The sequence below is a fragment of the Lucilia sericata genome, unplaced genomic scaffold (assembly GCF_015586225.1).
Source record: "Lucilia sericata isolate MDLA Ls3-8-SP2 unplaced genomic scaffold, ASM1558622v1 Contig000006F_arrow, whole genome shotgun sequence".
Lineage (NCBI taxonomy): Eukaryota > Metazoa > Arthropoda > Insecta > Diptera > Calliphoridae > Lucilia > Lucilia sericata.
In genome coordinates this window covers 1,472,747-1,490,183 of record NW_023994047.1, presented here as the reverse complement: position 1 = coordinate 1,490,183, position 17,437 = coordinate 1,472,747, and the positions used below count along the sequence as shown (strand labels likewise).

The 17,437-nt window shown below is 28.3% G+C and overlaps 1 protein-coding gene and 1 long non-coding RNA gene across 2 annotated transcripts in view; one reads left to right on the top strand and one right to left on the bottom strand.

Moving 5' to 3' along the window:
* LOC119601353 overlaps nt 1-17,437 on the bottom strand; it is a 92,400-nt gene that overhangs the window by 12,735 nt on the left and 62,228 nt on the right. The window contains exon 3 of the long non-coding RNA XR_005231218.1: nt 2,197-2,246. This is a non-coding gene — a long non-coding RNA (uncharacterized LOC119601353). The remainder of the gene's footprint in view (nt 1-2,196; nt 2,247-17,437) is intronic.
* The window catches only part of LOC119601347 (activating transcription factor 3), a 60,068-nt gene continuing 52,560 nt past the window's right edge, over nt 9,930-17,437 (top strand). Inside the window, exon 1 of the mRNA XM_037952256.1 lies at nt 9,930-11,920. The gene's annotated coding sequence lies outside the window, so the exon portion shown is untranslated. The remainder of the gene's footprint in view (nt 11,921-17,437) is intronic.

Sequence of the window (17,437 nt, the reverse complement as noted above, 5' to 3'; positions counted from 1 at the left end):
CAATTCAGAATCGTGCACGCACGCAAAACACACTTTTTTGTAGTTTATTTTTTTTTGTTGCCAGTTGGTTTTACGATTTCTACGCCAACATCATTTAAATGCACACATACAAATATACAATGACTATTTAGTGGCAGTTGGAAATTGGAAAAATTGTGTTACAATTCAACAGTTTTAAAAGGAATCAATGTACCGCTTTTTGGCTCAAATTTTTATATATCTATTGTGGGTAATTTATAAGCGTTCTTTAGGTTAAACAGAGAGTAATCTAGAGAGATGATACTTTATCAGATATCTATATAGTTGAAGTGAAGGATGTCTATAGTCTTGATGAAAGGACAATTGACCTAGTCATTTAGAAAATTCTGAAATCAGTAATCCTCTATAACCACCCCGAACTGTAGGGATCCGAATTGTTCTTCAAATGTATATATGTGTATCTGGGTGTGTTTGTGTGTGTATGTACACAAACCATTTACGATAATTTTGCTTGCTCTTCCAACATGTAGCATGAAACATGACAAGAAATGAAAATGAAATTGAGCCAGCCGCCATTGTGCCACGTCAAACTGGCGCCACATTTTTATTACGATGGCAGTATGGCTGTTTTAAAAATTGTTGCTTTTTTATTCTTGTTTTTGTTGCGAAATACAAACAAAAAACTACTATTACTAAACACACACACACAGATATACACACTCATACAAATACACAAACATAAGCACCAAAGTTTAACACGAACTTAAATGTCCTTTTTTAGTAACTGAGTTTGTGTTTGTTTGTTAGTTGGTGGGTTTCTAAAGAAGTTAGTAAAAGGAAACCCCCAGTAGATAAGGCTTAAACTGACACACTTTGTATGCTTTACAAAAGAAACTATTAAAAAAGAGTCCCACTGTGGCTTCCATTTGTAGTGGTGGTGTTAGTGTTTAAGTTGGTTGGTGTTATGGAACAGTTTGCACTATAAACCATTTACCATATTGATGGCCTTGTCGTTGCTGTATTTCTTTTTTTCTTTTAGTTTCTTTTGCCCGATTTTCTCTTTTTAAATTGATGTGGTTCTCGAAGGCGTTGGTGTTTTTTACATTTAGTTTTATTTGCCGTATTTAATATGTATGTATGCAAGTTAGCGGAAGATACCAACAACTATTTTATTTATTTTTTTTCTTTTTTTTGCAAATTACTTTAACAGCCAAAAGCAACTTTTAAATTGTCATCATTGTGTTAGTAGTTTAGTTTTAACTTTTAAATAAAAGAAAGTTTTTTTTCTTTAGAAAATAATAATAAAACTTAAATATAATAAATGTGGAATTTACCTTAAATGTAAAAAAGAAATAAATTTATCTTAATCATACGTACGGGTGTACAATTTGTACATCAAGGCGTATGAATGTTATTAATCATTTAAAATGTTTTCTTTTGTTATACTCGTATGTTGGTGTGTGTGTGTGTGTTTTGCATTATTTTATTGTTTAATTTTTATTAATATATATTTTTGTAGTTGATTGTTTTAGTAAATTCGTCTACATTTTCTTTTATGACCTTCAAAGGATATAAATACATAAAAGAAAATTAATGTCAAGCACATATTTTAGTCATTAGTTTTGTGTTAAATTTAGTTTGCAAATGATTTGTAATTATTTTTTGTTAGAAAAAAATATGTCAAAATATTTAAATGTCAAATAGTAAAAAATCACTAACATAAAAAAACTGACAGGAATAAAATTTCAGGTAAAAGAGTTGTTATTAAGCTTTGATTTTTTATTAAACTATTATGGGGACGTTCAGCAGAATTAGAAAAACCCCATTATTTCTCCTAGATTTTTGGACCCGTATGAGTCCTTCTGAAAATAGACAAATGGTATATCAAATGAGAGGTGACCCTTCATCTACATACATATGTATATATATTAGAATTAGGAAAACCGCATTTTTTCCTAGATTTTTGGTCCCGATATATCTTCTGAAAATAGAGAAAATGTATATCAAATGAAAGGTGACCTTTCATATACATATGTATGTATAGCCAGTACGAAAATGTGGGTTTTTGAGGATTTTGATTTTATCTCAACCATGTTTGTACAAAATTTTAAATTTCTTTGTAAAAATTAAAAAAAGACATTATAACTCTATAAGTTCCTAACTTTTAAACAAAATAACGAAAAATGTATAGTAATAAAAAATGCAATATTTAATTACCTGCTGATTTAACTGATGACTTTTGTTTAGTGCTGATTTTGGTTAATGATCTGAAATTAAAATAAAATAGATAAATTATTAAAAATCCAATAATTAAAATCAATTTTAAGATTAATACAATTTTAAATAAATATCATGTGAGTAAAAAAAGCGACAATTTCTTACTTAATATTAAAGCAAGACGACACTCACTCACTTCCACTGACTTTCCATAATACTCAAAGACAGCGGGGATTAAAATTAAATTAAAGACAATAATAATACGTTGAGAACACAACAAGACCGCAACAATACATTACGTTGTTGAGAGCTTCAAATGAAATATGTACTTGATTACCGGTGTTGTTGTTGTAACCTAAAGTTTTTTTTTCTTACTATGTGTCTGTCAGTCAAGTCAATACAACAATTTCGTACAAACGTAATGTATTCACTCAATACCAGGCGCACAAAATTATGCAGAATGTTTCTTTAGAACTTAAATAAACAGCAAAATGAAATGAAAAGCAAAAAGCAACAACAAGAGCAAGAACACATACATAAGCTTTTGAATTAAACAAAAACAGCGACCGAGAATACAAATAAACATTCGTACACACATAGATACATATGTACATGAATATAAACATTAAGAAGCCACCTTTATATTGTATGCATAAATGTTTTGATTGTGAATGGTTATGGGGGGCTGTGGGGTTCGAAGAGTAACTCAAAGACAGAGCGAAAAAGATAAACAACAGACCCCAATTCCATTACATATACACATGTATGCTTGTTTGATTGTGTAGTGTAAAGAGACGACAAAGTTATCTTGTGGATTTGAGGGGGGTTTTGGCAAGGTAGAGGAGTATTTAACGAGGTGTTTGTATTAAGTTATTGTTGTTGTTGTTGTTGGCATTTATATTAAAGCTGTTAAAGGCTCTATAAATCTACTTTTGTTATTGTCATATACCTTACCCTGCTGTCCTCCCTAGCGCCCTCGTTCTAGTGCAGCAGTTACTTTAATGATTTTGTACAATAACAATTTATGGTATAGTGCAAAATATTTGTTAGAGTTATTGTTGTTGCTTTTGCCATAATCTTCGTTGTCGTACAATCATATAAAATACTTTTTTTTGTATGCCTTCGGTTCTGAAAGTTTCAGATGATTGTTGTTGCTTTTCAAAACACATACATATTTGCGATTTTTATTTGTTGTTGCTGGTTTTGTTTTCTCTAGCTATGTGCGATTATTTGACTAACCCGACCAGAGTGAAACTTCGTTTGTTCGTCTTTTGTCGTTGTTTGTAGCGGTGTGCGACGTCAGGACTGGTTTTAGCCAATCAACGTTTAGCATGGCGTGATCGTTGGCAAATCGTGTTCAAGTGATGATGAGAGTATGGTCTAAAAATAGAATTTTCACATTCACAAGCATTTGACGAGTCTTAATGAATGTTAGACCCACTTTCAGTCTAACATTTTGTCGTTTTGACTTGGCGTGCGCTTCAACTTTGTTATTGTATTTCTTTTTTTCACATATTTTGTGTTTTCAAAATTGATTTTTGTTGGTCGTTTGGGTCTTTGGGGGGGTTTGTTGCGGGGCATTAGCTACCGACTTTATGTGCAAGTTGTTGGTTAGTTGTTGGGTTGGTCGGACAATTTGGCGTCTCCACTCACTAGTAGGGTAGTCACTTAGAATATGTGTTAGTTGTGTGGATTTTAATAGTTTTTTTATTTATTGTTATTTTTTGCTATTCGCTTGCATTTGTATTTAAATGTTTTTATTTATTTTTGTTTTTTTTTTTGCTTTTTTCTGTTTTTGTATAGAAATACCCCGTGTTTGTGTGTTTATGAGTATTTTTATTAATTTACAATTTTCAACATTAGACCGGTTGCGGTTGTTTGCAATTTTATTATTATTATTTTTATTTTTGCTTTTTTAACTTAGCTAGGAGTGGGTGGAGGAGGGGCAGTATAAAATGATAAATATTTTTTTTAAATGATTTTAATATTGCTTGAGTACGTGTGTGCTTAACGTATGCGGCCCAAATTGTTTGTGAATCTTTTAGATCCAACAAGTATCTTTTTAAGTTAATTTTTTTTGTTGCGTAGCCGCAGTAGTCTGTCAGAAATGTTTCGTCTGCTTTAAATATTTATTCTGCTCTGGATGTTTTGATTTTTTTTTTTTGTGAATTTTTCTTCTTTTTTGTTTCATTTTCCTGTACTAAACTTTTCTAAATTGCTTTTTATTATTTTATTTTGTGAAGGCGTAAAGTAGTGACTTGACACAATCCCTCATCATCATCATATGCTCCAAAAGTCTACATATACAATTTTTTAGTAAAACGTATTTTTGATTGATGAGTGGAGAAGCTGTTTGACTTACTGACTGAATGAACAAAATATTTATATAACTTACAGAGGCCCCAAGAACGGACACAGAAGTATGCTTAACCGACAGACTACTCGATAATATATATTGCATGCTTGACTGCCTCAAAGAGGGAACTTGTGTACGTACATACATTCGTTCCCCGTTTATTATGTGTAAAAAGCATTGTTATTTATTAAAACAGCATAAAATAAATCCCTGTTTTAAAAGTTTTTTTCTTTCATTTTGTTTTAGTTTATTGTTTTGTTTTGTTTTATTAAAACAAGCATGTGTATGGAATGTAAAAATTTTATTAAAAAAAAAATCCACAAAAAAACACTTAAAGTCGGAAATTAGGTTAATGCAGTGAATTGTCATCGCAAATTAAAATCATGCTCTTGGGGCATTTAATAACAGTTTTGTGCAAGTTATTTTTGGAATTTTCATAAAGTGTGATCAATTAATATGACATATATTTAAATATTTAAGATACATTTTAAAACAAATATTTCAAGGCTAAAGTTAGTCTGTAGTAGTAAATATTAGTTTTTTTTTCTTTAAAAAACATTAGTATATCTTAAAATTTTATAAAATTAATTACAATTTTTATCAATGTTGTAAATTGTTTATAATTATCATATAATCCCAGGGCAATCAAAAATACACGCCTGGTACCAAATTAACACCAAATTTTCCAATAACATGTAATGTTGACCACGCACCATTGTCTACATTGCAACAATTCGTTGTAGCAATCTAAATTTTATGCACCTCCGTTGTCTAAAAGTTAACAAACGTGTTAAGCTCAAAATCCGTTGTCAATAGTGAGCTTACCACGCTTGTTTACTTTTAGACAACGGATGTGCATAAAATTTAGATTGCGACAACGAATTGTTGGAATGTTGACAAAGTTGCGTGGTCAACATTAGATGTTCTTGTATATACTTGACAACGGATGTTATTGAAAAATTTGATGTCAATTTGGTACCATTTTATTTTGTTGACATTTTTGGTTACTCTGCTGATAAAATACTAAAAATTGTTTTTAATTTTATCAACTAGAATAATAGCTCTCAGCATATCAGTTAAATTTTCCAAGAGATATCAATGTTTAGAAATATTTTAGATAGTTTTATCTCTATCTAAAGGTATTCCTTTACGAAATGTACTAATGGCCGATTATCTTTGGAATCAAAGAACACAAATTATAAAGCAAATACCTTGACTTAACCCATTAGGTTAATAAAGAACTTAAAAAGATCATATTTTAACAGTTTGCTAAACCAGAAATTTAAATAAATAATAATTAAATTAAAGCAGAATATTTTAACGAAAAAAAATTTAAAATTCAAATATAAAGATATCATAAATAAAGACGGACTTAAGAAATACCAAACCCTAATCAAAAACTAACTGTGTAAACCGCCATTAAAATTATAAATAAACATTTTAACGGGCTCACCTCAACTGATTAAAATCGCATGAAGAGGTGTACGTGAATATGCGGAGTGACCAATATGACTTGGGACCTTATCTATCCAAAAGGTTGTTTTCAGTGAAGTAAGAAACAAACGAAAAAAACTGAAAGATAAGAACAAATTCAACAAAAATATGTTGTTTTAGCATTTGTAAACACTCGTGTTCTGTGGATTTTGCAATTTATTAACAAATACGTCACTTTATAGTGTGTTTGATAAAGATAAGAAAAAAATAATCGAAAAAATATGTGCATTCGTCAAAATTATGAAGCACAATTCTATTTAGCGAAATGAGTGAACTATATGATTCGTAGTGGAAGTTTTTTTTTTCGCCCAACAAAAAGACAAAACACAATTATAAAGGTTCAAAGTGCCAAAACAAAATAAAATGCGATTAAAGATATTCTTATAGTTTATAACAATCATAAAGTTATAAAATACAAAAAAATTAAGATAAAAAAGAAACTTAAATTAAGGTTTCTACAACATTTATAATTTAAAGTTAAATTTTGGTAAAGACAAATTTCTTTAAGCCCTGATAATGATCATTATTTTTAATAAAAAAAATAGATTTTTTTAAATGTCTAACCGACAATTGATGATGATTCTTAAGAATGACTAAGTTAGAATACGTTGTTATGTACTTTAAAGGCGTATTATTTTGTTGTATGTTTTATGATTTATGAAAGTCATAAGACTCAACAATCATAAAACATCAAAACGTTTCTAAAAAAAACCTCTTAACTTTTTGAGAAATAAGCAAGAAAACAACATTACTAATCCCTTTTTCACACCGATAAGCAGTTGCATAAATAATTTTACTCATAGCGTATGAGTTTTAGGACTTTTGTTTGATTTTCTGTCTTTTTTTCTGTTTTATTTCGTTTTTTTGGGAGCTGCCAAAAAAATCACAAAAACACTAATCAAAACAACAACTAACACCAAGCACATTCAAGGTCACCTCCTGCGCATATAGAAAACTTAAAAAATACAAACACAAAAATCACTTAAAACAAATACATACTCACACACACACACAACAAAATTACTATATGCATTTGTTGAAAAATCATTTAAATGTTGATGACTAAACCTGGCAAATGCATTAAAGCGCAAGCGCAACTTAAACAGCAATAACAATATTTCAGAGAGACAGGGTGCTAAGAAGAGTTCTTTTCTCTCTTTAACAAACAAAAAACTAACAGGAGCTTAAATAAATTTTTGACCTTCAACTTCATTTTGGAACCAAATCCAAAATAAAAAAACAACAACTGTTTCTGCCAAAAATACATATTGCAGTTAAAAATAACAATTTTCTGTTGTGGAATATGTACGAGTGGGTTTGTGTGCGAGTTTGTATGTGTGTGTGTAAGCATGATACTTTTTTAATGTTTAACATGCATTAACGTTTTTTTTGTTTTGTTGTTGTTTGTTTTTCTTTTTATTTTCTTTTCTTTATACCGGCATTAGTTGTGTATTAGTATTAGTTTTAACTCTTCATTTCATTAGGTGTGTGAGAGAGATACTTATGAAAAGCAGAGAGTAAAGCTACAAAGCTTTAGTTTAAATTAAAAGCTACAAAATTTACAATTATTATTCGTGACTTTTGTATATTTTTTTTAATTTTATTTTTTTTATTTACTTGCCTAACCCACTCTTCGTTTTAGCCGCTGTGTAACTGTGTGTTTCTGTGTATGTCCATGTGTTTGTGTGAGTTATTGTTTTTGTTTCAAAATATAAAAACGTGCTTTGCTAATATTATTTTTTTATCTAAAGTTACTCATTTATATGTGCAATGTTGTTTTGTATCTTTTCAAAGAATTGTCAATAAAAAATCACACTCCAACTCACAAACTGTAGTTAGGTATTACAAATGTTTAAGAAAACCACAAGAAGGCACAGTGGTTAGATTGGAAATATTTTATTTCCAAGTGGACCTACATATAGGTAAGCTTGCTTTCAGCCTCAGACTCTACTGAATGAATGATGTATATAAGTTGTAGAACCGTGAAGAAGAACAACATAGCTATGTATATAAATAAGTATGGTCCGGGTCCACTTTATTAATGACTTTAGAAGTCTTAGAAAAGTAATATAATGGATATTTTGAGTTATAGAGCCGAAATCAATTACAAAACTTGAATCTTGAATCAGTTTTGAAGTGTTGGGTTTAATCTATTATGGCATTAAACCATATTTTTATATTCAAAATCTTAGTCCCTCTAAGAACCACTGTGCCCGCACACTGACTAAAAACAGCTAGAAAAGGTGTTATATTTGACCAAGCCGAATCTTATATACCCACCATCAAAACTTTACCGAGATACTTTAGGAATTTATTAACACGATTTAGTTTGAAATGAGGATGTATGTTGCAACAAATCCCAAGGAAATACAACTAGGCCTCCATCGAGTCCAATGTGTCGCTGCTATCGAACTCACGATTTCCGGTCTGACAGACTACAACACTAACTACTAAGCTACCGGAAGTACTCATTACCTCGATATTTATGATAAATTGTTTTATAATTAACCGATATTAATGCTTATCAGTCGAAATTTCGAAAAATGGCCTTATATAGAGGGATGGGTTAGTTATGGAACGAAAACTACAGTGATTCATTGATCGCTGGTAGGAATCGAACTCACGATTTCTGGTCTGATAGACTTCAACACTAACTACTAATCCACCGGAAGTATCCATTAACCCGATTTATTAGATTTATGCTGAATTTTATTAGCATATAACGACATTAATGCTCATTTGTTGAAATTTCCGAAAACGGCCTTATATAGAGGCGTGTGATAATTATGGAACGAAAACTAAAGAGATTCATTTCATAGATCAAAACATTTTTGTCGAAATGGTTTAATATCAAAGATTTTAGGAAATTGATTAACAATAAGCTGATTATCTAAAGAAAATGTTATATCGGGAGTAGGGTCATTTATAGACCTAGAAAGATTGTATTTAGGGTAGGCACTTGTAGCGTGGGCAATGTAAAATTTTGGATTGATATGGTCCATTTTCAACAACAAACTTTATCAAAAGATAATATGTATTTGTGAAAAATGTTCGACCTCTAGATCCTACCGTTTTTGCTGGAGGACTGACATGGTTAGACCTAATAAGAACCCCGAATATACTATATACATTTATAGGTCTGCTATTCATATTACAAACGGAATGATAGAATCGATATACCCCTCCTAATTTTTAATGGTGGGTATAAAAATAATAGAATTCACATGGTTTTGCTAAAGAGATTCGTGTTTTTGGTAAAAACGTATTAACTTTTGCGTTTGCGCCGTTACTAGATATATAATATTAGATAAACAAAAAAGTGGTTGTTTATTAACAACCAAAAAAAAAATAGTCAAAAAAAGACAGCTCTCCCAACTATTTTTACATAGTTATAACCACTTCCAACTTACTACTTCTAACCATTTAACACTTTACCCTCATGCGAAACAAATTTTATACACATGACTACATTTTAACATTATTAATTACAAACATACTCCAAAGTATCTAAGTATCTACTATATGGTTAGAATACTTACAGCTACATTATACTTCCATTGCCTTAAGAATACTTTTTTTTTTTTGAATCTGTTGTTTAATTTTTACTCTTTTTTACGGTTTTGTGCGTCTTTTTTAGCTTTTTGTGTTAAATTTTCAAATGTATACAAAATAAACTATAAGATACATTGTAAAAATAAACTCTCCCTTTTCATACGCTCTGGAATTCTCTTTTTTTATACACATATTGTGTGTGTAGTTTTTTTTTTCGTATTTTGACGATTGACTTTATAGCGGTTCGGTTTGGTGTGTATGAGTGTTTTTTTTTTTTGTATTTTGTTCAGCTTTTTGCTGTTTTGGAACACATCAAAACAATAAGTGTTTCAGTTCTTTTTAAGTTGTAGTCATGAACGTATCTTGTAGATGTTGGATATAGATAGATATTTATAATAAAATAACAACAACCAAGAAAACATAAAAACAACAACAAAAAAACATAAACACACACAAAAAATAAGATATAAACAAACAGAAAAAATAATTAAAAAAAAAAACTTGAAAATATATTTTGTTTATTTTAATAAAATATTCGCATAAAATAAATTCTCACAACGAGTGAGGAACCAAAAACAAAAAAAATATACGACAGATACACTACACTACTTAGTGAGAGAGAACATAAACCAACCCCCACATTTAACAACAACAAAAAGTATCTAATGTTTTTTTTTAGTATAAAGAACAACTGCATGTGTATGGTGTGGCCAAACGAACAGTAGAGTTCTGCTTTCCAAGACACTTCGTTATGTGTCTTTCGCCTTAATGCTGAATGTTGTGTGTATTTCTAATGACAATAGAACTGACTGAATAGAATCGAATCCATTCTATATAGTAAATTCTTCGTTTTTAACGTTACGTTACATTACGTTAAGTTCTGGTCGGTTTATCGTTTATTCGTATTCGTGTGTTTCGTAAAAATTTGTTTACTTTATTGAGTGTCTGAGTGTGAGTGCATGTATTTATTCGGGTTTGTACATTTTGCTAATTCTCATAAGAATTTATTAGATTGTGTGTCGCCCAAGTGAGCAAACGCTTTGTAGTTAAGCCAAACGTCAAGTTGTGAAAGACAGAATATAAACACCCCTGCTCCCTCCTCTAGCACTAATGCTCTCACTCTCCAAACCTTTCAGCACACACACTTACTCATTTATTCGGTTTCCTCGCTGTTAGAACCATAGAGGAAGAATAGAGCATGTTCACAAAAAAAGAATACAAATATAATTTTTCGCAAAACGTTAACGAGTGTTTAGTATGATTATAAGCGTTTATTTAAAAAGCTGAAATTGACGCGTAAGCAACACTTGTGCTCTAAAACAAAATAACCAAGTTAAATATTCTAAAAAAATAACTAAAAAAAGTTTTGAAAAGTTTTAATTTTTAAATTGAAAATTGTATGGAATAGAAAAAAATAAACAACTTAAATCTAAATTAATGAAAATCTTTAATGTCTAAATAAAAACTTAAATGTATGGCCTTTTTTTCGGAAATATTAAACAAAACCAAATAAATTATATACTTAATTTTTTTATGTTTAAAATTATTATTTAAAAAGTGGTCATGCTGTAGTCTTTAAAGTTTTTTATTAAAATAAGGCGTGTAATTCCTTTAGGAATGAACCCATTTATACGCTTTAAATTAAAACAAAGTTAAAAGAAAATTTTTATAAAAATATAAAGTGCCTCTTAATTTATAAAAAAAAATCAAACACAAAGTGCAATTTAATAAAAAAAATTAAAACTTCAAATAATTTATAATTTACTGCAAAGCAAACATAAAAAAAATTCTAATAATAAAAAGTTTATAAAGTTTATATAGTAAAGAGAAAAAAAAACGTTAACCACAGTGCCCTTATTCAATGATTATGGAAAAATAATAGCAAAAATAAATTAAAACAATCATATTTTTTTTAAAAAAGCATTAAAATTAAATCCTTCAACAAAACAAACCTCTGGACTATTGCCATCTGTCAGCAATTATATAATTTATTATTATTATTATTCCGGTTTCGCTTGTTCTCAACGCATTGAGAAAAAAAATTACATAAGTTTTGAATTGTTTCAATTTCAATTATACTTTTATCTGTGACTACCGCACAACAATAACAACAAAATAACAAAAACAACCGTAATAATTAAAAAGATATAAAAACTATAATAAAAAATATATATTCTACCTTTGGATTTACCTTTTAAACACTTCAACATATTTTTGCCTGCTGTATTTGCTGCACTGCACACTGCTGTAAAACTGTTTCGTGCTGAAGTCAAATCAGCTGTTCAGCCGCAACAACAACAACAACGACAACAAATAATTACGGTAAGTTTTACCGAGTGAGTGTGGCATGCAAATGAAGGGCTATTAGGAAAACGTACAGTGGAAATTACGTGAGAAAAAAGTGAAAAAAAAAATATTTTTTAGTTTTTTTCTTATTGGCTTGATTTCGAATTCGAACATTTAGCAATACATTGTTGTTTTTTGGAATTAGTTTTCTTATTAGATGTACTTAAACTAGAATCTCTGCTTAAGCGTCATAGAGTAAGAAATAGCAAGAAATAAAAATATGGAATTCTCGTTTATCATTCCTAATACATCTAGAAACTTTCCTAATCCATGCTTAACCGTCAGATTTCTAAAGAGAAGAGAATTAAGGGATCTGATTAGCGAGAAATCATTCCTGATACAATTAGAAACATTTCTAATCCTTGCTTAAGCGTCCCATTCCTTAAGAGAGGAGAAGAAACACAATAGTGTTTAATAGTGAACCTAATGTCTCTCTTTTCTATTCTCGATTTTCATTTTAATATTGAAATATTTCAAATCAATTGAAGATTTCGTTTCTTTATCATACCTAATACAACTAGAAACTTGTTTAATCCCTGCTTAAACGTCAGATTCCTAAAGAGAAGACAAGAGAATTTAGGGACCTGACTAGCGAGAAATCATTCCTGATACTACTAGAAACTTTCCTAATCCCTGCTTAATCGTCTGATTCCTAAAGAGAGAAGAAGAAACACAACAGTATTTAATAGTGAACCTAATGTCTCTTTTCTCTCGATTTTAATTTTAACATTGAAATATTTCATATGAATTGTAGATTTCACATCTTGATCATACCTAATACAACCAGAAACTTGCTTAAACGTCAAATTCCTAAAGAGAATTTCGATATCTGGCTAACCAGAAATAATAATATGCAGTTCTTCTATATCATACCTGAAACAACTAGAAACTTTCCTAATCCCTGCTTAAACGTCAGATTCCTAAAGAGAGAAGTAACACAACAGTATTTAATAGTGAACCTAAAGTCTCATTTCCGATTCTCGATTTTAATTACAACATTGAAATATTTAAAGATTTAGTTAAAAATACACAGTTTCAAAGTTGTTATTTGATTTGAAAAGTCAATGTTTTTTCTATAAAAGAACATCTTCAAATCAGTATAAGATTTCGTTAGAAATAATTTAAAATTTGTTATATAAAATTATGAAATTCATTTATTATGTGGGTGGGGTGATGCCACAAAAATTCATTATACCCTACACCACTATAGTGTGGATGGTATTATGCGTTTTTGCTCATTTTTGTAACATTCAAAAATATTGGTCCTACACCCAACTTAAAATATACCAATCGGGTCAGAATCACTTCCTGAGTCGATTTAGTTATGTCCGTCTGTCTGTCCGTCTGTGTGTCCATCTAAAGCTTGTGCGCACTCTATAGGTCGCAATTTTCAAGATAATTTGATTAAATTTGGCTCATACTCTTCTTTTGACCTAAGAACGAAGCCTAAATGGTTAAAATCGGCCCATTATTTCGTATAGTCCCTATACATGTTTTTTACATTTTAAATAAATTTCTTGAAAATTGAATTTTATATTATAACAATATTCCAAGCTAAACAAATTTATAGTTATTTGTAAATTTCCAAGAAAACACATCAAACGTTTTAAAGAAAATAATAATAAAAAAACACATTACAAGTGTACAAAATTTATTCAAAATCACGAAATTGCACAAAATAATGTGGAAATATATATAATAGCGGAAACTACACATTGTGTTTGAAATATTTGAAAAAAATCATTTTTTCTTAAAAAAACACTGTAAATACATTTTATGCTTTAAGAAAATTTTAGAAAATTGCTGATTTTTTCATAATTAGTTGATTTTATTATAATTTAGTTGGGGGTGCTGTTAAACACAGACGTCATTGCAGCAAAACTTAAGGAAATATCATTCTAAATTTAATATTTTTTTAAATAAATATATAATGCAAAAATATTAATATTCACACCATAATTTAAAATTCTCTAAACACATTTTAGTAGAACAAAAATTTTTAAATACAAACACAAACTTTGCGTATTTTTTGTGTAAAAAAGAACAGCAATAAAGGCAGCTGCTTTTAATTGTATAAAGAAGGAGCCTTTATAAATGTGTATGTGTTAACAGGTGTTTTCTTTTTCCTCACATTTTCATTTTAATATTTGTTTTATAAATTTCTAATATAAACAAATAAACAACAAAATATTCATTGGAATAGTGTCCACTGTTGGGAGCAGCACAAAAATATAACAAACAAACGTGGGCCTCACGTTGTTGGATTTTTTTTTTCTTGTCCAAATGTATTGTTTAAATATAGGTATTTAGAGAAAAAGTTATATATATTATATTTAAAATTTATTGTTATACCTACAAATATACCTATAGACACATAAACACAAATTTAAATAGTAATAGATTTATAATTTATTTCAAACACACGCGCTTAAGGAATTTTTTTTTTAATAAAAAATAAATTTTTCAAATTTAATTGCACGACTACAAAAGCAAAAACAATTATAAACAACTTTAGCTGTGCGGCAGTTTGTGTGTCTGTTTTCTTTTTGCAAAAAAAAAACTTTTTTTATTTGTTTAAATAAATGAATAATATTTTTTTTTTTCATTTAAAAGTCCAAAATAAATATTTTTGTAGAATAGTTTTGGGGTTGGCTGCTCTTTTTTTTTTTTGTTTTAATAAAATATATCTATAATCTGTTTTTTTTTTGAAAATTTCCATTTTGTTTTTGAATTATGTGTATTTTATTTTGGCATTTGTTTATAATACATTAAAACCATAACAGCGCCACAACAAAATTTTTAAGCAAAAATTTTCAAAAATTATGTTATTTTTGTGTATTGGTTAGCACAATGTCAGAGACGTAATGAGTAATATTTTTTTTTTGAACCAAATTTCGTTAATAAATTATAAATATTAATAAATATTTTTATTAAAAATAAAATTCTGTTTTTGATTTAAAATAATAAATCTTAAAAAAAAATTAAAAGAAAATATAAATATATATATCTATATAAAAGAGAACAAGTTAAAAATGAAATGATAAAAAAATGCAATCTTTAAAAAAATATAATTTTACTGTGAATTTCTCTCCATTTTCTTAAAAAAGTACTTTTTTGCAAATGAAAAAATAGTACTTTAAAATTATCTTAAAAGTTTTGAAATTAATTATTATAAAGAAGTACTTTTTTAAGGTACCATTAAACCTTGAAATATTGTAGCATTTCTTAAAAGAAGTACCTTTTTTTTGAACAATGAAAAAAAGTACTTTTTACACAAATTGTATGAAATAGTCCATTAAGAAACTTAAAACACTTGAAACTTTGTTGGGAACAATAAAATCAAAAAAAGTAACTTTATGGTACTTTTGTTAAAAAAAAATTACCTAAACCTTAGCAAGAGGCTTTCAAAATATTAATACGATTTTTTTAATAAAGTACTTTTTTAAAAAAGTACCTTATGGTTAAATAATACAGATTTATCGTTTTTTATTTCATTTTAATCATTTTAAATTTCTATTTTCTTGAACATAAGAAGAAAATACTTTTTAGGAAAAAGTACTTTTATCAAAAAAGTACCTTATAATCCAAAATTTAGAAAACTATTTATTCATATTTGATTTCAATTTAATTTATATTTCTATTTTTCTTACTGCATTTTCATAACTACAGAGAATATAAAAAAGTACTTTTAAAGAAAAAGTACCTTATAGTTCAAAAAAGGGAAAATTATTCTTCTTAATAATAATGATTTATCGATTTCAATTCTATTTCAGTTTTAGTTTATATTTTTCTTACTGTATTTTCATAACGACATTGAATTTAAAAAAGTACTTTTAAAGAAAAAGTACTTTTCTCAAAAAAGTACCTTATAGGTCAATAAAGGGAAATTATTCTTAATAATAATAATGCTTTATCGATTTCAATTTGATTTAGTTATTTTATTTTTCTCACTGCATTATCGTAACGACATAAGAAAAAAGGACCTTTTAAGAAAAAGTACTTTTTAAAAACAGTACTTTTCTCATAAAAGAACCTTATAGTTCATGCATATAATGCTTTATCGATTTCAATTTGATTTAGTTTTTCTATTTTTCTTACAGCTTTTTCGCCACGACCTAGAATATAAGAAAAAAAGTACTTTTTAAGAAAACGTACTTTAAAAAAAGTACTTTTCTCAAAAAAGCACCTCATAGTTCATAAAAAACGAAAACGTTTGATTCTTTTTGATAATATTGATTTATCGATTTCAATTAGTTTTTTCCCCTTTTTTACATAATATTTTTCTCACAGCATTTTAGTAACGATCCTGCACTTCATCCGTTCTATTACTAATTCGTACAAAATTTTTATTTGGTGTGTCGCAACTTGAAATTTCCGTAGTGAAAATAGACATATTAAACAAAACATCAGCACACAGACAATTGATTTTAGTTTTAACACATGTTACAAACAATTTTTATAACAACGTCTCATAAAATTTTTGTTTGTAAACGTATAAAAAAAATTGTTTTAAAAGAACAATAACAACAACAACAAAACAACAAACACAGATACTATTGAGGGTGAGATTTAGATACAATACAACAACAATAACGACAACAGAATAGAATTAAGTTGCAAACATTTTAATTTTAGTCATATGTGTCTAACTTTGTGTCCCACTGTGTGTGTGTGTGTATCTTGTCTGTAACTGTGTGCATAACGAATTGCAAAAATGTTTTTTTTTTTTTTGATGTTGCTGTTTTGGATTCAACTAAATGCGTTGTTGAAAATCATCTATGAATATAAAATGAGGGTGGTGGTTCAATGATTTTCACAGATGATATTCTATATTATTCTTACGTTGAAAGCAGCTATGGGGGGGAATATTAGAATAGATATTGAGAAATTGATTTAAATGATAAGGGATTTTTTGCATACAAATACACACATACACACATGTATTGTATGTATGTTAGATTAAGTCAAAGTTTTAAAAGCCTAAAAACTTAATGGTACATTAAGTTTTTATGAACGAGCATTTAAAGTTTCCGTTTCTTAAGTAACAATGTTAGAAAAGAATCCACAAACTAACATTTGTTATATGTATGTCTAAGACAGAAAAAGGGCGTATGTAGAATAGATTTATGCTGAACTGTCTATGGCATTTACTTACACACATACATACATAAATATTATCGGTCTTGTTTAAATGATTGATTTAGATTTATGAGGTTCTTTTTTTGCTTTTAAAAGAACCAGCCCAAATACACATTATACCAAATACAGGGGTTTGTCTGTAAAACTTTAAGAATCTTCTTTTAATAAGAAAACAACAAACAAACAAATGTAGCCTTTCATTAGATACATATTGATGTCTAAAACTTGAAAACAACAAAAGTTCTTTGTTTAAAACTTAAATTACGTTTAACAGACTTATAAAAGAAAATTGTAACATTTGGATTTTTAAAGATTTTAAAGATTAATCCAAATACAATTATAAACATTTAATAA